The sequence below is a fragment of the Phasianus colchicus genome, chromosome 10, assembly GCF_987193195.1.
Source record: "Phasianus colchicus chromosome 10, bPhaCol1.hap1.1, whole genome shotgun sequence".
Classification (NCBI taxonomy): Eukaryota; Metazoa; Chordata; class Aves; order Galliformes; family Phasianidae; genus Phasianus; species Phasianus colchicus.
In genome coordinates this window covers 23,459,976-23,469,116 of record NC_143445.1, presented here as the reverse complement: position 1 = coordinate 23,469,116, position 9,141 = coordinate 23,459,976, and the positions used below count along the sequence as shown (strand labels likewise).

The 9,141-nt window shown below is 49.7% G+C and overlaps 1 protein-coding gene across 3 annotated transcripts in view; it reads left to right on the top strand.

Moving 5' to 3' along the window:
• Positions 1 to 1,949: 1,949 nt before the first annotated feature.
• Positions 1,950 to 9,141, top strand: part of TBL1XR1 (TBL1X/Y related 1) — a 116,646-nt gene continuing 109,454 nt past the window's right edge. For 2 of the 3 annotated variants that reach the window (XM_090147738.1, XM_090147733.1), the window contains exon 1: positions 1,966 to 3,441. The gene's annotated coding sequence lies outside the window, so the exon portion shown is untranslated. Of the gene's footprint in view, positions 3,442 to 9,141 lie in introns of all 3 variants that reach the window. The other variant, XM_090147734.1, reaches the window with a different exon arrangement.

Below are 9,141 nucleotides of genomic sequence, written 5' to 3'. Positions count from 1 at the left end.
CTGCTGGGGACACAACAGAGTGATTAGCAGGTTGTGAGTCCCAGAAGCTGGAGAACCCGACAAATCCCGGTTTCTACTTATTTTCCCCTAAGGATCTATACAGCATTTGGAGTTAATGTCGGATGCACGCATTCCAGAAGGCTGGCCCCACTGGGTGAGGAGTTATACGGGTCACAAGAGGGCATCTCTGAGGCTCTCAGTACCCAAGCCCTTGGGTTAGATCAACAAAGCCACGAGCACGGTTCCGTAATTCCGTGCATCTCACTGCTAGCCCTGTGTCGAGCCTATGGGCACCGTGCAGCTGAGCTGGTGCTGCTGCAAGGAGAGGCTGCAGCCCAGGCTGTGAATGAGGAGCTGTGCCTCCTGACCCCTCAGCATGGCCCCGCTCTTTCTGCAGGGCCAGCAGCCTAGCAGCAACTCCAATTAAAAAAAAAAAAAAAAAGAACAAAATAAACGCATAAATAAACATGGATCCTCGAGACGCAAATTAAGGCCATACTGCAAGAGAAATGGAATCCAAAGAATGCGAACAGCCAAATACACAACCAAGCAACAAAAGAAAATCAATTATATTTTTGAGGAAATCACAAACGAGCAAACAAAACAGAGTGCCTTCAGCCTGCAGTGCCTGCAGTGCCATCCCAGCTTGCTGGCCACGGCCTGGTACCTCCGGATCTCCTCTCTGAGCTGCTCGCTGCCCTGTGGCTGCAGACTAAAATGACTTAATTGCCGCATGTGGCTTTGTGTGATGGTCCTGGTGCCATTTATTTTTCTTTAAGCCAAACTCAGAAGGGTGAAGCTTTCCTCACAGCACCCGCTGCAGAAGCAGCGCAGTCGCGCTCTCCTGGGCTGGGAGCGTCTTCCAAGATCTCGCTGCACCACTTGACCACAGACGGGATGGCTGAGCTGTTGTGAGCAGCTCATGGAGTCACCAGTGGGCTCCACGAGGGTGAAAGCGAACCTGAGAAGGGAAGGGGCCTGGAGGGGGGGATCCGGCCCTCACAGACCGTCCCTTCAGCTTGATGGCCTTTGTTTCTCTCCTGGCAGACTAATTATTCCCACCCACTCTGCAGAGCTGCACGTGATCTCCGTGCCATGAATTATAGATGCCCGACATATCGCACCCGGCTGCGATGATGATTTTTTCCAAGCAAGCCATGAATTATGAAGAGGCGGCTTTGCAGGTCTAACATTGCCCGTCCCGGGCGCGGGGCAGCACAGCCCCACGAGGCCTCGGGGGGCTCTGTGTTGTGAGGGAAAACGAAGGACTTGGCGTGCAGATTTTGAGATGCTCCCGCTGGGGCTGCGGGGGGCACGCGGGGCCGCTGGTAGCGCTCAGCTGCAGCCCCCGCTCCCACACCAGCGGCCTCCCCTCGCCGCCAGGCGCTACGGCCGGCCCCGCCCCCTCCTTTTTTTTTGCGCGCGCCTCTCTTCGGAGCTGGCGGCAGCGCGCCGCGAGCTGCGCGGCTCTTCTAGAGCGGCGGTACCGCCGGCAGCAGCCGGGCAATGCCCGCGCGCCGCGGGTGACGTCACCGTGTTATTGACTTTCCAAGTCTGAATGACTGAGCACCAGGGAGGGGGCGGGGAGGCCGCGCCGCGCGGCGCCCGGCCAGGCGGAAATGGGCGCGAGCGGCTGAGCGGGGGAAGGGCGCGCGGCGGCCGCCAGAGGGGGGGATGGGAGGGGGCGGGGTGTGGGGGCGGGGCCGCTCCCCCTCGGCCCGGCCCCGGCGGGAGGCGCCGCGAAATGGCGGCCGGGAGCGGCCCGGCTGTGAGGCGGCAGCCCCGAGGCCGGGCCCGCTGGCACCGAGCGGTCGCGGCGCCGTGGGTGTCGCCGCGTCCTCCTCGCCTCCAGGCCGCGCCAGGCGCGCCGCTTCGTTCCGCCTGCGTAACCCCGGCACCGGCCGAGGGGCCTCCCCTGCCCTGACCCGGGGCGAGGCCCCTCTGCCCTCACGGCGTGGTTCGGCCTGCAGGCGGGCGGGCTGCGGGGAGGCCTCGTTGCTCCCTGCTGCTCCGTGAAAGGCTGTAGCGAGGTGGGAGCCGGCCTCTGCTCCCAGGTAACAGCCGTAGGATGAGAGGGAACTGCCTTAAGTGGCGCCAGATGGGTTCAGGTTGGATATTAGGAAACGTTTAATGTCAGAATGAGTGTTGGTTCAGTGGCACGGGCTGCCCAGGGAGGTGGTGGAGCCAGTGTCCCTGGGAGTGTTAAAGAAATTGGAGATCCCACTGAGGGATGTGGGCAGTGGTACGGTTGGATGGGTTGGGGCTGGTCTTGGTGATCTCAGAGGTGTTTCCCAAGCCTAATGGTAGCATGATTCATTTCTAGGTGAGTGTGGTGCTGTCACTGTGATCAGCAGGCATCCAGTGTGAGCATTCAGCACAGCTATCTGCAGACAGGTTCAAATTGCAGGATATGGAAGCAGCGAGGAGCAAAAACCCCAGTATTCATTTCAGTGCCTGCATAGAGTGCTTAGAGCCCAGGCCGTCGCCTATCACAGGACAGAGCGCAGGGAGAAATGGCAGAATTGTGGCTCAGCCCTCCTGTCCCTGATCAACAGGACATTGGAACAAGACAGGCACAATGATACACACACTCACAGGTGCAGCAGAAGGAAAGGAAGACTTCTGTCAGTGATTATCTATGCAAGCTGCAAAAGCAGCGTTTGCAGTAGCTCTCCTGGGCCCTGAGAGTGCTTCGTGAGGCATGCTGAGATGGATAGGATTTATAAACCGTGGATGGGTATTTCCTACAGTGCAGCGCTCTCGGCAGCAGTGTTCCACGAGGCTCTCTGTAGAAGACATATATGTTCATGAAAACATTTTATAGCCCTGTTGTGCTGGGATTAATATCAGATAAGAAAGTTCAGACCACGTGTACTTTGTTCTTCCCAGCACATTTCTAAGTCCGCAAATAGAAAGGAGCCCACGGGAGCATATGACTATTAAGTAACTAATATACTTCCCAATTGATGCAATTTTGGCATTTCATACAGTTTTCACAATAATTTACAGACATTTCTTCAGAAGCAGACAGCATCTGTGTGCACTTTGAAAGATGGTGTCTCAATCTACAGATACACAGCTGTGAGTGATGTGCCTTGGTATTTACAGGCTGCAAGTCAGCACTGTGTGTGCTGTTACGTTGACTGTCACTGAGTGAGCCCGGTGGTACTCAGTCACCCAAACGTGTTCTGCTTTCCCTTCACACTGCCATAGGGGTGTATGTGATAAAGCACTGCATCTCCTTGCAGCAGTGATGTTTTGTACTGGACAAGAGCAGCTCACGCTGCATTACGCATTGTGTTGCCACAGCCAGCAGTGCACACATGGAGCCTTTCTGTCTGCCTTGGGGAACTTTTGGTAACTGTAGGCCATGCCCTGCTTTGATGGAGTCAGTTCTGAGCCAACCAAAACCGCACGAGCTGTGCTCCCAGGAAGACTATGGTAAGCTGAGCAAGTTGCGGGGAAGCTCTTAAAAGGGGAACTGAACTTGCTGTGCTGAACATGTTTTGTTTTATATTAGGCTTATAATTTTAGGCCTAATGTTTGGTTTGGAAGCTCAAAGCCATGCTTGAGCCCGCAGCTGCCAGCTCAAGAAGAGGCTGTAGTGTAATAGTCATTTAATTCCTCCATGCTGTAATCTGATGGTGGGATGTGCTCCCAAGCTGCTTTTAGGTCTGACTGGGGAACAAAATCAATCACAGAATGCACATTACAAGAAAAGTGCTGTTGGTGTCAATTACCTAAGCTCTGTGAACGTAACTCTTCTAATTTCCTGTTAAATCAGTAATGTTACCAATCTTAGTCTATTATTTTAATTAGGACTGTGACTGCAGTTGCTAGGAGCCGAGCAAGTGCAGACAAATGTGAATGTGTAATTAGTCCCACAAATGAGTGGCAAGTGGAACGTGTCAACAGCACGGGTGGTTACAGCACAGGGTGCAGCAGGAGGCTGAGCACTTATGGCCAGGTTCTGATCCTGTTGGCCTCAGCACCAGCCCAGCATGACTCTGCTGAGCTCACAATCACCTCAGACGAGAGCGGGGAGTTGGAGATTCTGGGTCTGGCCCACAGTCATCGTGGTTCCTGCACCGTGGGCTATTTTTAAAGCACCAATGTGACCAATCTGGTCAGTTATTTTTGCTGGGATGTTAACTGTACACCAAATGCTGCAGGCTGCTTGGAAGACGTGGGTGATCCCAGCACCAGCAGGCGTCAAATTGCAGCCCTCTAGCAGAGCTGCAGCTCCCAGAGCAGGCAGGGAATGTCTTGGCTCCCTGCTCTACCTTTCGAGCTGAGGAAGAAACTTCCCGGCTTCTGTCCCATCTGACTGCCTTGTGCACCCTTCCGTGTTGACAAGTGTGACAGTGCACAGGCAGCATTCACTACTGGCCTTGCTCAAAAAACAGGCTGAGGACAGAATCCCTGGCTAAATATAAAGCCGAGCTGGGGGAGAAAACAATGTGGCAACACAGCTCAATCAAAATTAAGAATGAAAATCTTAATTTGCTGATGGTGTATGACCGTGGGCTACTTGCAGCAAGCACCATATTCCTGGAGGTCCAGCCTGCCTCCAGTATGAGCGCAGAATGGCACAGGAGGGAGAATGCTGCTTTTATTAGTACTTGGCTATCGGTCAGCAATCCATGCTCCACAAATAAATGAACGGGCTTGGTGCATGTCATCCCAGTTCACATGTTACAGAAATAACACTGGACTGGAACCAGAGTTAACACAGCTGAGGTTTGGGATGCTGCTGATTTGAAGGACAGAGGATGGCAGAGCCTTGTTGGGTGCTACCTGCTTTTGGAGGCAGAACTGATTTCTGCAGCTCAACCTGTCATCTGCACTCTGATTTCCATGCATTAGTGGATCGTTCTCTCACTTCACTTAATAAGGTACTTCTTTTGGAACAAATGGACTCATAAAATGTCAGAGGTTATATGAATGTTAGATTTAGTTTCCAAGACAAAAATAGTTGATAGAGAAGAAATACTGTGAGGTTTGCATTTGAAGGTTGTTCACAGGGGACCACGCATACAACTGCTGGGCTCTCCCTTCCTGGCAGTCAATGCAGGAGTTGTCCAGCATGGTACAGCGTGGGGCACATGTGCTTGTGCCCTTTTCGCTCCTGTTTGCCATGGGAGGGTGCAAAGCAACTGCCCTGCGCTGGGCAGTGCTGGCTGGGTGAGCTCCTTTTAGTTGAAAACTGGTACCTCTGGATTGAGGCCCTTGTGATGTCATGTATACGTAGAGTCATCCATAGCCATAAGATTGCACAGCTAGCTCGTAGTGTGCATGTTAATAAGTCTATTAAGGTTTACAAATATTCTGTTCTTCCTTACAGTTTATAATTTAATTAATTGTCAGTTAATTGTCTTGTTTTCCCCTTGTGATTGATGTCACTGAGTGGGATTAGGCAGCATCAGATTATAGAGAAGGCAGCAGTGAATGCAGCATCCTATGACGGTATGAAAGGAGATGTTTTTATGGACAAATCCTTTCCGACATGGATGAATACCTCAGTGAGATATCACAGGGTATCAGCTCCATACATATTGTAATGCGATCATTAGTGGAGGTACCAGCTGTGTGAGGTTTGTATTCACAAGCCACAAGTCAGTATCAGAGAAATATTCTCTCCTTGGAAATGTTTGCCAAATGTAAATCTTTCCCTTTTCACAGAGCCAATGCTCAGTTTATATAAAGTGGGAAAATACTCTATTAGGCCCATGGGACTGCTCCAGCTACCCCCGAAGTCAGAAACGACAGGGGAGCCTTTGGCTTCTGTGGTGGAGGAAAGAAACCTAAATGCAGTCCTTTTCAGTAATATTATTCCCAGGAGGAAAAGCAGAGAGGAAGGTCTTTCATCAAAAGGCAGGTGATGTGCGCGTGAACCGGGCAGCCCTCATATAAGAGGCACCTTCATTCCTAGGCAGGAAAGGTGTGAAGGCTTCCATCCTCACAGCACAATTTGCAGGCTCTCGCCAGGTTTGTTCTCACCTCCAGATGCACATTTGCACCAGAGGCATCCAAACAGGCTGCCAGCAACACTCCTGCAGATGCTGTTCTGCATGCAGGCTGGTGCAGGTCTTAATCACGGCAGTCCAATGGGTCACCAAGCTCCAGGTTGGCTTTTAACCTGCCCTCCATGGAGCATCGAACTGGAGGTGCTATAGAAATTGCTTCAGGCATTTTGCTTTCCCCAGGCACTGTGCATGAGCAAGGGCAGCGCGCTCTGGTTGGAAGGGCACATCGACAGCTCCAGAGCCAGCCACAGTGCCAAGCAAGGGGATCCAGGGTAAATGAAAACCTGGTCCTGTGTGACTTTTGACCAGGCTTTGATGTCATTTCAGCAGAATAAACCTGGAGTGATTCCAGTGACTTTGATGTGAGTAAAATCAGACTCTGAAACTCTGCTGAACAGAGAATAACCCGTATGTTCCCGTCTGGGTGGGTGTGCAATGAGTTAGAACCCCTGCATAAATCAGCACAAGCTAAATAGGTTATTTCTGAAGCTGTAATCAGAACAAGGAGTTAGCCAAACCACATCTGTCTCTTTTAATTCATTCCTTCCATTTTGGGGACTTAGCCTTTAGAAACAGCTATCAGTGATTACATAAAAGAGATTAGCTAACATTTCTGCATAAATCAAGGCCAACGCAAGATGTTTCCTGCAGGCATTGCGAAACCCACGGCTGGCAGAGGACAGCAGTGTGAGGGCTGGGCAGGGCCAGGCAGAGCTTCACTGCTGCTCTGAGCCACCCTGCACAAAGCAGGCTCAAAGAAAACGTGTGGGATGGGGAATGGTCTGCCCTAGGTTTGCGTGGTGGGTTTTTTTAATGTGAGCAGGTTTTCTAGCCAAGATACATGACAGAAACAATGAAAGGAAGAGAGGGGCAGGAGCACCTTATTGTAAACCAGATTTCCATGTGTGAATGCAAATCAATCTTGCTGTTAAAGAAAGAGCCAAGCCAGAATGTGTTGCAGCTTCTCTCTTAGCGCAGTTGCTAACAAAGTGTCTTGATGTGAACACTGTTGTGTGACTCAACAAATCTTTTTGTTTGCTTCTTTTTTTTTTCTTTTTTTTTTCTTCTTCATTTCAATGTGATTTCATCATTTTTGCTCTGCTAACACGAAGGGTGAGGCTTAGGGTCACGGAGTTGGAATTTCCCTTTCAGTGTTGTCTTACTGCTTGTCTCCTATTCTTTTTTTGCTGCGGGTCAGAGCGGATCTATGCTGAGGTTGATGGGGAAGGCTCAACTCTTCTTTCCTATTTGATCTGCCCTGGACTTAAGTTCTTTACAGAGAGAGTGATGAGGTGCTGGAACAGGCTGCCCAGAGAGGTTGTGGATGCCCTGTCCCTAGAGGTGTTCAAGACCAGGTTGGATGGGGCCCTGTGCAGCCTGATCGAGTATTAAATGGGGAGGTTGGTGGCCCTGCATGTGGCACGGGGTTGGAGATTCATGATCCTTGAGGTCCCTTCCAACCCTGACCATTCTGTGATTCTGTGGACTGGAGACCATCGTCCCCTGTGCTCTCCTTCCACTCACCCTCAGTATGTCCACATCCGAGCTTTCCTACCAAGCCTTTACACCAAAAACACCGAAAGTAGTCTTGAGTTTTTCATTCTTTCATTTTTGAGGAATTGAATTTGAGACACTGCTGCTGAGTTTCAGTACTGCCAAATAGCAGTCTGTTAGCTGCTGAGTGCTCACTGCTTCTCAAAGTCATGGTATTTGTTGCTTAGGGTTCTGCTGAAAATCTTAGGAAGACCTGGGAAATACTGAAAAGAGAATGTATTGCTTAGAAAGAAAGGAGTGTGAATCTAAGTACAATTTAAGGTCGGCTCCTTAAGCATGATGAAACCAGCTACCCAAAAGCATTTAGTGCTTTCAAAAAAAAAAAAAAAAGCAAAAAGGTCCCCATTCCCTATTGAAACCCTATTGAAATGCAGAGGAAATACATGCCCAGGAATATATCTGAAAATGAAGCTGGTTATCTCTCTTCATCCTTTGATCTCAAGTGTCTTTTGAAATCTGGCCTCCAAGTGATATGCGCAAGGATGCATGAAATCAAGCACCGAATCTTTATCTCCTCCACTTGTGCATCTCTGCACTGTGATTCACAACACAGATCCATTCCTCTCCAGGCCTATTTCTGACTCATAGTGATCAACAAGACAAGTCCCAGAAATAAGGACTCTGGGCAGCATCATGGAGTGGGGGAATTGCCCGATGGCAGACACCCTAACCTCCTCCTGTACGGGCTGCAGCTGCATTTGGCTCTGGATTCTCCCCATAGGTCTAAAGAATATAAAGATCTGCCCCTAATCCTTGACCTGCATTGCAGATTGTGGATCAAGTCATTTCTGAACTAGCACCCATAGAGAATCTGAGAGCTTCTCATGCTGGCAGTGCAGGAGGGAGGAGGGTGCCTGGAGAGACAACCGCTGATGTAGCAAAGGGAAATCTGAAGTTTCCCCTCTGCTTTTTCATGCATAACAGCATCTTTATGCCTCATTTCCATCTTCACAGCTCCTGCAATTTACATAATGAACATTTGCAAAGCCTGAGATCTAGGTTCACTTTGTATCACATTGACTGTAGATGACCTTCAACATATCAGAAAAGTTTCCCAAGCCGTTTTCCCAAAGGGTATGGCAATGAAACATAAGACCATCAGGAAAGGAGAAAGGGAGAATAAAATCAGATTTTGGAGATATCTGCCTTTCAAAGATGTATTTTCTACAACAAGGGAAAAAACAGAATTTAAAAAAGGAGTTTGGGACTTAACAAGTAGCATCTTTAAAGCCAGTATTGGTAGACACCCAACAATAAAGTAATTTAGTTAGGTTTGCTTTTCCAGATCTGCAGAAAGAATATTTCCATAGCAGAATGCATTTGAAGAAGTGTTAAATTCATAAGAAACTAAAACCAGAGAGGCGGTTTTATTTGCGTTCCTTCATAAACAGTGGCTGTAGATGAGTTTTGGCCTCCTGATCGGGTGCTACATCAAGAAAAACTTAATGACACATATGGGGCAGTGGAGGCAGAGATTCAAGATGAAAGAGGAATCCCAACCTCAAAGGTCAGAGCAGGACATCAGGGTATAAACAGGCACCTGCAGCCTGTTGTGCCTTTG